General features: G+C 33.6%; 1 long non-coding RNA gene and 1 pseudogene across 2 annotated transcripts; both read left to right on the top strand.

Annotated features, from left to right (window-relative positions):
• Positions 1-13,100, top strand: part of LOC109049657 — a 42,842-nt pseudogene that overhangs the window by 14,660 nt on the left and 15,082 nt on the right.
• LOC109049628 lies at positions 130-3,210 on the top strand. Of its 2 annotated transcripts, XR_006159282.1 has the most exons (5): positions 130-1,628; positions 2,344-2,405; positions 2,498-2,539; positions 2,635-2,658; positions 2,740-3,210. It is a non-coding gene; the product is annotated as an uncharacterized LOC109049628 (long non-coding RNA). The 2 variants fall into 2 exon arrangements; XR_006159281.1 differs by having other exon boundaries at positions 2,635-3,210.

The following is a 13,100-nucleotide window of genomic DNA, read 5'->3' as shown; positions in this document are numbered from 1 at the left end:
CTAAATCTTAAATATCTTATACTGTGTTCCGAAGATTAATCGGAGGTCTCACGGGTTTGGAACGACATGAGGGTGAGTCATTAATGACATAATTTTCATTTTTGGGTGAATTTTTTATTTTGTGTGGAGTCGAGGTCAACTAGTCATGAATGACATCATTAATAAAAACAAGAGATAGGAATGATATGCAACATGCCACAATTTGCTATTTAATTGCAAAAAGATTATACAAATGCTGACAGACAGCTTATAACATGTTGAAACTTAATAGTAACAATACAACAATAATACTAACTCCAATTTAAGTGCAAAGGAAATAAAATTTATGCATATGTTGGCAATTACAAGGTGATAATGACACTTGTGCAAACTCTAGATTATGATTGGATAGGATTAGAATTAAATTAGAATGAATATGTTTCGATGACTTTTTCGATGACTTTTTCAGGGGTTAAGTTTTAAATGCAGCATAACCAACAGAACATGATTCAGATATCGTCAATCACATATCTGCAGTGCTTCTGTGAATGGAGAGAAACAGACAAAATGATTAAATTCAGTTTTCTTTTATTTGTATAGCACTTTTCACCATAAAATCATTGCAAAGGAGCTTCACAAAAAATGAAAGTTTCTACACTACATTTAGGAGTAGTTTATCAGTGTTGACTATGTCAATATGATGTCCATATGACAGAAATGGACAGTAAAAATCATGCTGTTAGTTAATGACGTGTATTCAAACAGAAACAGTGTACAAATGTTGTGATAAAACTTATAGGAAATTTGGTAGTTTTGTATGTTGGTTCAGGGTTGTCATCATCTGAGGTCCTCTGAGGGGTTGGCATCCTCTCTTCTCCGGTGTTCGGTCATCTTAAATCTTCATAAGAGGTTGGATATAGAGGTTGGATATGGAGGTTGCAAATAGAGAAAAATTAGCATAGCTGCTGTTCAAACCAATCAAAGAATGGTGATGTGCATTCAATCAGATGGATGTAACTGGACTACAAGGTTATGAGATACATTACGTGAATTCTTGGCTAAAGACATGTGTCTTTAATCTAGATTTAAACAGAGAGAGTGTGTCTGAACCCTAAATATTACCAGGAAGTCTATTCCAGAGTTTAGGAGCTAAATGCGATAAAGCTTCTTTAGTGGACTTTGCTATCCTAGGTACTACCAAAAGTCCAGAGTTTCGCGACCTTAAGGAGTGTGATGGATTGTAGCTTGATAGAAAACTGGTTAGGACTGATTAAGTAATATTTTGTAACTGATACAAAACTTAAAAGGTAGCCAGTGTAGAGACTGTAAGATTGGGGTAATATTATCATATTTTCTTTACCTGATAAGTGCAAATGGCTTGTTGTTACTCTAAAGCACATTTTATACTTGATCCAACTTAATTTACTTTTCTGTCTTGTCATTGAACTAAAGTAAATTATTTACTTACTTTGGAAGTACAGCTATGTTTTGTTGGTGTAATTTAGACTATTTGCTACATATCAAATCAATAATTTTGCATTCTGTGAAAACCACTGATGTCATCGAGGTTCAGTTTGTGAATTTTCTGATCGACGGCCACTTGTTTTCCCACATCAAGACCAAAGCTGATACACAATTCCACAATATCGGTGAGTAATTATTTATTTACTATAATTTATTGTTACTACAGTTGATATATATGTACATGATGATTTTGACTAAGTTAACTCTTTAATGGGTGTGTTTTGCCACATGTACATGGGGCGGCATGTACGTACACTCGCACATCTTTCATTAGGTGGATGGCATAAAGTTATTGACATGTTAGAGTGATCAACGAAGCATGGATCAATGAAAAATGAAGAGCAACAGCTTTCTGTGGTCACGCACCCGAAACACGTGCACAGGGATCCTCCCATCAGCATTGTTTTCTGCAATTTGAATAGTCAAATACACACAAAATATGTTGAAATTGTCCGTCTTTATGAGCATTAACATAACACAGTCAGTTATGTCTTAAGAGAATGTAAACCTTTGGGAGAAAATTGGATGTGAATCAGTATATTAAATCCATGCATTCAGTTTTAAAGTTAAAGCAGCTTCCTTGCTGTCCCTGTCATTAATCAAACAGCAAAAGAAAAATACTTCTGTTTAATTCATAACATAAAGAGATTTCTTTTTTAAAACATTAGGTTAGTTTATTCAGTAGTATTTCTCATTACTGTTAAGCTCATTTGTATCTTTGTTCTGTTGTATTTACTGGTCCCATTGCTTGCTCGAAATGTTCATTTATTACTTTGATTGTATATGCTTTTATTTTCCTTTAATCCAGATGATGATGTCTGTCATTGTCTTTTTTTTTAGGAAAGATGTTTTTAATGACTATTCACCACAGTTTGGAGATGTAATCTAGTCAAAGGACCACTGTAAGTGCTGCTTTTTTCTTAAGCCCAGTTGATATCTGCTGTACTTTATCAATTATGTCTAAGAGATTTACATCTGTACCATAATATTACAGACCCATACCAGCCAATTCCAAAGCAATACATACATGTTTGAGGTAAGGTTCTTTAATATATTACGAAGTACATGATCTCAGACATTTATTCGTATACTATAACTAATTCCTATTCTTTTTCTCAAAATCTCTCATAGCAGGAAAAACACACTTTGGAGAAGGTGATGAACTCTGTAAGTACAGGAAAAACCAGACTTGCTTGGCAGAAAATAAACTTTTTCTTTGTTTGTTTGTTTCTACAGATGGACACAGAGACTTAAGAGTTAGTTCACTCAAAAATGAAAAATCTGTGATTTACTCACCCTCATGTTGTTCCAAACCCATAAGACTTTCACATAAGAGTCTACACCGGATGCGAGCAGCGTGGTGCGGCGTGACACGACAAAATACTATGGAACCCATTATAATCAGTGATGCTGTTTACATTGGATGCGGCGCAACATGACACGACAGATCCTGACCGTAAACTGATGCCTTGATCTATTTATGATGTACTGACAAAGTTCAAGTGATTTGTAATGGTCGCTTTATCACATCCAGTGTGGACAGCCTCAAGTTGTTCCGGCGTGGCGCGAAGCTACAACTGTCGCACCCGATGTAAACGTGGTATTTGGTTCATTTTTGAAACACAGATTAAGTTTTTTTAATGAAACTTGAGAGATTTCTGTCCATCCATAGAAAGTTTAGGTAATGACAGTGGTGGACGAAGTACACAAATCCAGTACTTGAGTAAAAGTACTAAATTTTTTATGTACTCAAGTAAAAAAAAGGACTGATAGATAGATTTGTTTTGCAATTTTATATAGGCTACTTAATTTAAATTTATATTAGCACATATTTTTTATAATCCTATACTGCTCAAAATATCTGTGATTTTCCCAAAACAACCAATATATGGAGTCAAGATGTATTTTTGTTGTTGATATGGACTACGTTGATGAGAGTGATGTAGTAATGTTCACTGTGAAGCTTACACTGCGATGTACAGTAGGTGGCCATCCAAAACGTTAGTTCTACCGCAGCTCGTACCGCCGCCGCGGTGTCGGCAAAGTGCATTTGCAGCTTTTGACCGCTGAGTGGCGCTTTAATCACAAGTTTTCAAACAAGCACATCAAAGCACATTTTCGCAAATAGACTTCAGGTTTGCCTCACCGAAGTGTTATATTTGACTGCAGTCGGGGAAAATGAAAGAAAAAATATTTAATATTCACAGATGAAAGTTTAGTCCTTATAAAGATATGTGCGTTTCTTAGAACGAATTCAAGCAGGATAAATGTCAAGCCTATGAGCCTGTGCTTATATTTTCTCTACACCATATTTTAGATTAGACACATTTAAATAGTGTGCAGTATTATTTATATAATATGAATTATGTGTTATATTATTCAAAAGAAAATGTGGTTTACTTTGCATTGGAGCATTAAAAGTGGTAGCCTATTGTGAGCTAGGCTTGCCTGTTTTATAAATGATTTTCTTTATTTTAGTAAAACGTGAGGCACTGAATAATTTCGCTCCCATTATTTAGGCCTAATTAAAACAAGAAACGAATAAATTAAACCTGCACGATTTAACTAAATCATTAAAACTCTAAAGAATGGACTGATTAATAAAACGTCCTCATGATTAAACAAGTTCTCGAAATACACACGATGTAAAAAAAGAGCTTCATTAATTGACAACTTCAGTCTTCTTGCTTTCATGTAATTTAAGTAAATATAATAATAATAATAATAAAATAAATAAATAAATACATTGTAGCCGCATTTAAATGCAGGTTTGTGTAAAATATCAGTGCAAGATTTGCTCGGCGCGCATGTTGCTGAGTGCACATGCAGCATTTATTCTTATTTGTCTACATATTTTATCTTCATTACAAATCTTTTATTTTGGTTAATTACATGTAAAAGAAAAAAAATATATTTGCTTTGTAATGCATATGCAAAATGTGAATTATTATTCATATTCAAGTGTTTGTGCGAAAATTATTAATGCGCATGCATGACAGGGAGGCGTCCTCTCGGTCACGTGATTTTTTTTCCTGCTAATGAAATAACTGAAAATTTTGATGTCTCGCATACATGAGAAATATATCTACAGAAAGCTTGAAATGTCTTTTAAACGAATCAATTCAAAACGAAGGCATTATGTAATCTGTGAAGGTTGCATTTCTTTCTAATGGCGCGTCCATGTGGAGAGAGCCAGCACTGTGAATTTCATCTTGCAGCCGACAAGAAAACATTTGTTTATTAATAAATAATTAAAATGTCTCCTTTTTCACAATTATTGGGCTACTTCTGCCTGTGTTTTGGGGCAAATTTAATGCATGTTCTTGAGCGCGGAATATATTAAGGCTCATTATGGATTATAGATGTAAATTTAATATAAACCTGCGATTAGTTGAATAATGACAAATGAACGACTAGTAACTAGAAAAATCTTACGTGGGACGCAGACCTATTAAATACCCTCTAGACATCTCTGTTAAAGTTTTTAAAACATTTTATACGCGTTTGTATAAATTCTTCTTTCAGAATGGTCTGTAACGGAGAGATGTCTTAACACTGATTTTCCCTCTGAAACACAAAAACAAAAATTGAAATAAAATTGATATTTTATGTTTTGAGAATGGTCAACCCTTCTCTGCAGATATTGTGCTTCTGGTTTGTGCATTTTAAATCACATAAAGTCTACAAAATATATAAAAACTCTTTACTGATGTCTGGACTCTGTTTGGAATTTAGAGAAACTTCAATATATTGTTCATGAATAGGCTACATTTTGTGAAAATTTATATTTCACACTCTAAAAAATATTGTATGGACGCAACAAAATAAAACGGCCGACGCTCCACTCAGGGCTCGTAGTTCACAGGCTCAAGCCTCCCCCGCGTGTTTGAGACACACTGCCGAGCAGAGTATGAGCGGAGCAGAGTGATTCTGACGAGCGAGGAGAGGGTTTTTTAAAAGTCGGAGCATCGTGGTTTTCACTCGCTCCAGCACCACTCCATCACGAGTACAATTCATGCCAACAGCCCGTAATATAACTGCATATTTAGCAAGAATTCACATGATAAACATATTTAGCTATAGCTTGATACACATAATCTCTCCGATCAGAAGACTAGACCTATAATAACGGCAATAGTCGAGCATTACAGGCTAGTTCTCAAGGAGTTTGTCTTCCTTTTACTGATTATTTTCGGGTTAAAGCATGATTTAAACAGATAAAATCGCAATCGCTGTCGCAATAATGCATTCTGATTTTGAAATCTGTAAGAAATGCATCGATCTGTAGATAAAATAACTGACGAAAATGTACTGTTATTTTCACCACAAACGAAATTTGCAAAGCAGAAAGCAGCAATTATACCTTTTAATGCTGACAATGTTATTAGTTTGGCGTTTGGTAGGAAAAAAGTTTGCACCCAATAGCCTAATCCCCTTTGAAACTCTCCTGTTATTTAATTTATTTATTTATTTTTATTTTTATTGGCTACGTTATGAACATAACATTTCAACTTTATCCACGGAGCGAGTGCGGAGCAGTGTTTCTGGTATCAGTGAGCGCAGAGCGGAGTGATTTTTAAATGCTCGGAGTGCGGAGGGAAATTGTTGCTGCTCCACTCTCACTTACTCTGCTGCCAAGTGAGAGAGATGAACAAGACCATCCGGTGTAGACACGGTTAGACAGTGTCTGCTATATTTGCAAATAATTGATATAAGAAATAAAAATAAATACATAACCTAAACCAGCGGCATAACGAGATGAAAATATAGACTAGAAAATATATTTACACTTGCTCTGTCCTACGTCCATGACACTGACTCACTGTGAGCTGCCAGTTTTAATCTGAACAGCTCTTAACACCGAGTGGATGGCATGATGGGCTAGTATTAAAAAATAAAAAAATAAAAAAATAAAATAAAGGTCTTTCCAGCATTAAGGTAATAACATTACTGCTTTTTTAATCATCTTGTATCAGTTATAAATTTGACTGGTAAATGATAAAGAATTATATTAAGACTTGTTTTGAACAATTTATTTGTCATTTGAATATTGATTTAAAGTAGGGAGGCAAAAAAAAAAATCTATTTAAATTGTAAATCAGATTTTTTTGTGAAAAAAAATCGGGGATTTTTTTAGGCCATATGCCTATCGCCCAGCCCTAATGCAACAGTTTTTTTGTTGTTGTTGTTTGTTTGTTTGGTTTTTTTTTTAGGTAAGGCAACTTCCTCTGAAATTAAGTTATAATAACTAATAAACTTTATTGCGCTATACAGTAGTCAACATTTGAAGTGGATCAAATCTTTCTTTAAAGTTGTTTTAAAACCAATAGGCCCTATGTACTAAAAACCTGTTCTGCAAGTTTGATACCCTCATAAGACACTCTGTCCATATGAAAGACCAAGAGATTCACACCTTTATCTCGACCCCCACAAGCTATACAGAACTACCCCCAGCCCCCTCCAGCTGAACTGAATTCAGTCTGTTTATTGGCTGTGAGGAACGCTGTGTTGTCATGTTACTGGGTTGAAACATGCCTGCACTCACAGCAGACCTACTCTTTTTAATTCATTATTTTCTCGCAGCCCATATTATTATTTTCACTAGACCATAATAATAACAAATTATAAATTGATAATTAATCATTATTTTTGAGAAAATCGTAGATGTTTGTGAACGTAGACGTTTGAGGCAGGCTTTAAGACCAAGCGGAGTCCTCCGTCAGCTGCTCCCGCTTCACAGCGGCTCGAGCTCTAACTGACCCAGCTTCACCATCTGCTGTTTGATTTTGCAAAATCAGTTTGAGGTGAATACAACTTACTGATCATGAGCCCAACATTTAGCAAGGTGGGAAAACATTCAGTCTACCTGAAGGAAGATGTATTTCATTGAGCTAATGCTGTTAAATAGAGATTAAAAATAAATAAATAAATAAAAAAATAAAAAACATCATAGAAATGTTTCATAGACCTTTAGTTGTTATGCTTTAAAATCCAATGGACAGACATAGGCCTATATTATTGTACATTACAAATATTTGGATCGTCCCTTATTTTCTTAAAGAGTAAATACTTATTTTCTTCAAGAATAAACATTATAAATAAAGAATAAAAGAAAGAACCTCTATTAGCCCTTGTTTTCCATTTCTGAAGTTAATTTGCAACTCTAATGATGATGTGACTCCCCTGACAGTGGCACGTTCCTCAAAAAAAATAAAATAAAAATAAAATAAAACCTTGTTAGAGCAATGTGAGCGATTAATTGTTTTAAAAAAGAAAAAAAAGTGTGTGCTTGGTTTCAAAAATGGAAAAAGAATAAAGATAGTAAAAAATGATATGATGAAAAAGTCATGATAACATATTATTAATTCATAGAAATAATTTAAGCAATTAAAACCTTTTTAAAAAAAATACCATATTCAACTTGAATTTCAATACTATTAAACTGACTTTAAAATCTTAAGGAGTTAAGTTGAAATGGTAAAATGTCACAGTGCATGTTAAATAATCTAAATGAACTTGTATCTTATATAGCTAGTATCTGAAGACCTTGATTGCATGTTAGCATAAAACTAACAATATATTTTGACTTTTTTTTAACGATGAAACGACTTTTTTTTTTTTAATGAACAATTCCTGTATATAATATATCAAACATTTTGAAATCGTCCACAGCTGAGCATCGCGGGAGGCAGCTTGAGCGCGCGGAGTGAATGTGATGCACAGTCATTTTCAGATGCAATGAAAAAATAAAGCTGGATAAAATTATAGCTACACAAAACTTGTAAATAGTTAACAACATAGCCTAGATTAGGCCCATACTCTGTTCTTAAGTATATAATGTACATTTGTTAACCCACAATAACACATTTTAACCAATTAATCACCTATTTTCATTTGCTGCATTTTTTTTTAAACACGCTAAAAAATAAAGTTTGTGAGAGTTGCATTTTATTACATTCAGAAATAATAACGGCAGGCCTAATAATGCTATAGGCTAATGTACCAACAGGATTTTTTAGTTCCCTTCACTTTACAACAAATCCAATAAATTTAACAAATTTATCAGAACAGAACAAGAATTACAAATATATAATTCTAATGGATAAATATAATTTCAGTATATAATAATATAGGCTTATAAACAAAACAAAAATAATAATAAAAAATAATTTAAAGCGATAACATAAGGTTGGGCTTATCTCTTTCATTCGGGACAAATCCAAACATGTTGCCCATTTGAAGCTACACTCTTATTCATTAGGTCAAATAGGCTTTGGATTTCACACGTGTTTCAGTATCGACTGAAATAAAATCATAATAAGTAAAAATATGCCAAAGTGAACCCATGGCTCGGTGAACAACTGCTGTTTCCAATGAATATGTGCGCGTGAGGCACCAGCGCGATCAAACTCACAATTCACAATTTTTGGTAACACAGTAAAGGCATAATTCAAAAATGCAAAGTGTTAGAAGTTTGAAAAATCAAGAATTATAACAGAGTTAATAAGAATTATTTGTCAATGCTGCACCGTTCTCATTTGCTCTGCAAATGTAACCTGAAGATTATTATTTTTTTTTTAACCAAGAATGAACCGAAATGAAAACATTTAGCTTTTTAATCCATATATATATAGATATATATATATATATATATATATATATATATATATATATATATATATATATATATGGATTTCTTTAAATTTTTGATGAGTAGACTGTAGCCTAAGACTATCCTATTTTTTAATGGCTGGATGTTTAAGGGTGTTATAATGTATATTATAATCAGGGCTCCAAACAAAAAAATCGAGTGAGGAGCCATTGGCTCCTATAAGAAAAAAACTTAGGAGCCAAATAATTTTTTTAGGTGCCACAGAATAAACGTGTTTTATTTATTTTACGATTATTATTATTTATTTATTTATTTACATTTCAACATTTCAGTCATACTGTCATGCATTTATGTCTCATCTTTTCTTGATTTTATCAGCATTTTAATCCATCTTGTAGATGACCTGGGAACTAAGGTTCACTTAAAGTGGGAACTAAATGTCTTTTCCAGCTTGAAATATACAGTCACAAAGAATTGTTCATTACACAGAATCTGTACCAGTATCATGGAGAATAAGCATCACTTGGGCTCCTCCTACATGAGACATTTCAGTAAGTTGTACTGTAGGCTCTCTTATAAAATAGCCTATCTTTTGATGTTAATTCATGTTCACTATGTACTATATTAGTAAAGAGAAAGATTAAATGGGTTCACTTGCCCTTGAACTGAGGCGCTAAATCGACCGCGCCTGCCCCATTAAGGAACGCCAAAACTGTATTGTTTGAATTTTGTTATGAATTCGGAATAATTTTAAAGCTGATACTTTTTATTAAAAAGTTACAAAGCACAGAGCTTTTTGCGATTACTGGACGGCAGTTGCACTTCAAATAATGAAGTTCACGCATTAAAAGAACACAGACCAAGATCTTGTTTAGAAGAAGCCATATTAGTAATAATTATAAACGAGAATTGTTAGTGATATTGCCAATATCCACACAGCTGACAGCTTTACCTGTTCTAGTTTGTTCAAGTTGTGTATTTTCTGCACTTTCCCTTCTTCCGTCTCCGTCATGTCTCTCTCGCTGCACAGCGGAGCTGCGTTTATCAGACTGTGTGCGTCAGCACTGATGTGCGGCAGAGATGAGGACTGTCTGAAACTCTCTGTTTCCACTAAAACTTTGATGCGCATCGTCTCAGTTTAATACGTGAACATAACAAAAGATTTGATCGCAAAACAATTAGGAAAAAAGGCATTACATTCAGATTTTTAAGTTATAACATGTAAATATATACCCAGATAGCAATAACACTCGGGCTGATTCTGTCTGAAATGCGTCTCTGTCGGTTCAGTCTCGGCATCGGTGAGAAGATAATGGGCCAGAGCCGCGCCAACTCTACAAAACGTCTCTTATCACAGACTGGGCGCTGCTAGAATGAAGCAAATCATCTGCCTGAGAAAACTTTTTTAGCGGTTAAATCCTGAGGAGATTTCGGCGGGTAGTCGCCAGCGGCGACCTCAGCAAAGACGTCACTCGCAAATTAATATTTATGGTCGCAAATGCGACTGTTTTAGTCGCAGTTTGGAGCCCTGATAATGTTATTGTTGTTTTACGTCTTCCTTTCATTTTACAATTACATTTCGCAATCCGTCCCTTTGCGCCACCTGGCGGTTGTTTCGCGAATGCTTTTAACACGCGGCCCTGCGGCGGCATTACCCATTTTGGTTGTCTACCTACTGTACCTGAGAGAAAACTGATCTGACCACCTGATTTTCACCAGTAAGAAAAAAAGTCTTTTAAAGTTTGTTTTGCAGAACATCACAGTTATATATGATATGAGAATAAGGCCTTTAGTTAGGAAGAACATTTCAAGGAAAATATAATTATATTTTCATAATGTTTTTTTTCTTCTCAAACCTTGTCTGTGGTGTAAAAAAAAACCACCCCTGGCCAAATGCACCCAGAGGACATCACAGCCTTTCTTTTTCCCCAAGATGTAATCTCTCTAGGTCAGGGATCCTCAAATCTGGACTTGAGATCAACTTTCCTGCAGAGTTTAGCTCTAACCCTAATCAAACACACCTGAGCATGCTAATCAATGTCTTTGGGATCATTCAAAAATCACAGGCAGGTGACTTTGATCAGGGTTGGAGCTAAACTCTGCAGCGCATTGGACCTCCAGGGCAAAATTTGAGGTGGTTGAATAAAAAGATTTAGACTTTATATCTAAAAATTACCTCAACTTATCCCCAGAAAGCTTGTTAGCTAGACAGTTAGCATAAGATAACAATATTTAATTTTCATTATGAAGAAACATTCATAGCCTATCTGTCTACTCGGCTAGTTAATCCAAACAATATAAATTTTTTTACTGTTGATAAACAATATAAAAACAGACATCACACGCAGCGTTTTAATAAAACTGTTAACATTACGGCAGCAGGGAATTTGAACGTGCATGAGTTATTTTATTTCAACTGTGTTATTTTAATATTTCCTTTTTTGACCTAAAACATGACACGGATGTTGATGTGTCTGCATTCAAGCATTTCAGTGGGCTTAAATAGATCACCCTTTACAGCAGATTTAGTTCACAAACAACTGACAGTTTTGACCTAAATATGGTTTTCAGTTACAATAAATAATCCTAAAATTCAACATTAGTAACTGTTCATTTGAATCAGTGAGTTGTCTACTCGAGAACAGCTGCAATCGGATCATTATAATTCGTGAATGAATCGTTTGGTGCGATTTGGGAACCGATTTAAAAGGTTCATTAAAAAGATTCAGTTTGTTCTTGAATCAGACACCGCTTCTGCGTCTCAAAGCAAGTGATATATTATAAGGAGTAATGATATGTTTTATGAAATGTAGTGAAGTAAAAAGTACGATCTCATGCTTTAGAATGTAGTGAAGTAAAAGTTACTCAAAATAAAACTACTCCAATAAAGTACAGATACTTGAAAAATGTACTTAAGTACAGTAACAAAGTAAAGCTACTCCGTTACTGACCACCACTGGATAATGAAAACTTAGAATATCCTAAAAGGTTGTTAAAAGGTGTTTTAAAATTATTCCATATGAATTGAGTGTTGTTGTTTTGATTTTTTTTTTCTTGTGATGAGATCCAATTGCTTTATATGATGAACAGATTTAATTTAGGCTTTTATTCACATATAAACATATTTCATATGGATACATTATATGACACCTTCATGACGTTTTTGGATCCTCTGCCATTTGGTTACATGGACTGTTACTGGAGGGAAGGAAAGCTTTCAGGATTCATTATGAAATATCTTAATTTGTGTTTTGAAGATAACCAAAGTCTGATGGATTTGATCTACAAGAGGGTGAGTAAATGACAATTATAAAAATGTTTTCCCTGAAAAATGTAGCTACAGATGACGTTTTTCTAGTGACTTGTTGTTTTAAGAATAAGATAAAATATCAGAATTGTTTGTATTGAAATGAAATGTATTGAAATTTATAAGGAGTTTACAATGTTGACCTTGTATTCTAATGTATTTTTTAAATTCATTCAAATGTGAAGACTGTCCTTCTTTCTTTTCTTTTTTTTTCTTTCTTCTTCTTTTTCTTTTCTTTTTCTTTTTCTTTTTCTTTTCTTTTTCTTTAATGCAAGTTCATCTGAAATGTGAGTGGCTTTTGAACATTAAAGTTTCTTGGATGAACGTTCTATTCTGATATATTATGTTTTTATTAAAGCCATGCCGTTTTAAAGCTATTTTAAACTATTAACGTTTGTAAATTTTTCCTCAAATGTCTGTGCAAAAAAAGTGGAAATTATGTCAATGAATGTTGAAGATTTCACTGTGATGTAATAAACATTTTAAAATGTTTGACTTTTAAGAGTGTAAAAATTACTTTCCAAAAAGTAATTCAGTGACATTTAACACAGTAAAATCACATTCTGAAGGTGAAGAAATCGCTTAATATGTACAATTTAGATTTGTATTTATCTGGATATTTTATTTAAAAATATGTAAAAAAAAAAAAAAAAAAAAGTCAATCCAAATAGATTTATA

This window comes from Cyprinus carpio, unplaced genomic scaffold (assembly GCF_018340385.1).
Source record: "Cyprinus carpio isolate SPL01 unplaced genomic scaffold, ASM1834038v1 S000006466, whole genome shotgun sequence".
Classification (NCBI taxonomy): Eukaryota; Metazoa; Chordata; class Actinopteri; order Cypriniformes; family Cyprinidae; genus Cyprinus; species Cyprinus carpio.
Note: the sequence above shows the minus strand (reverse complement) of the source record. Positions and strands in the feature narration are given on the sequence as shown.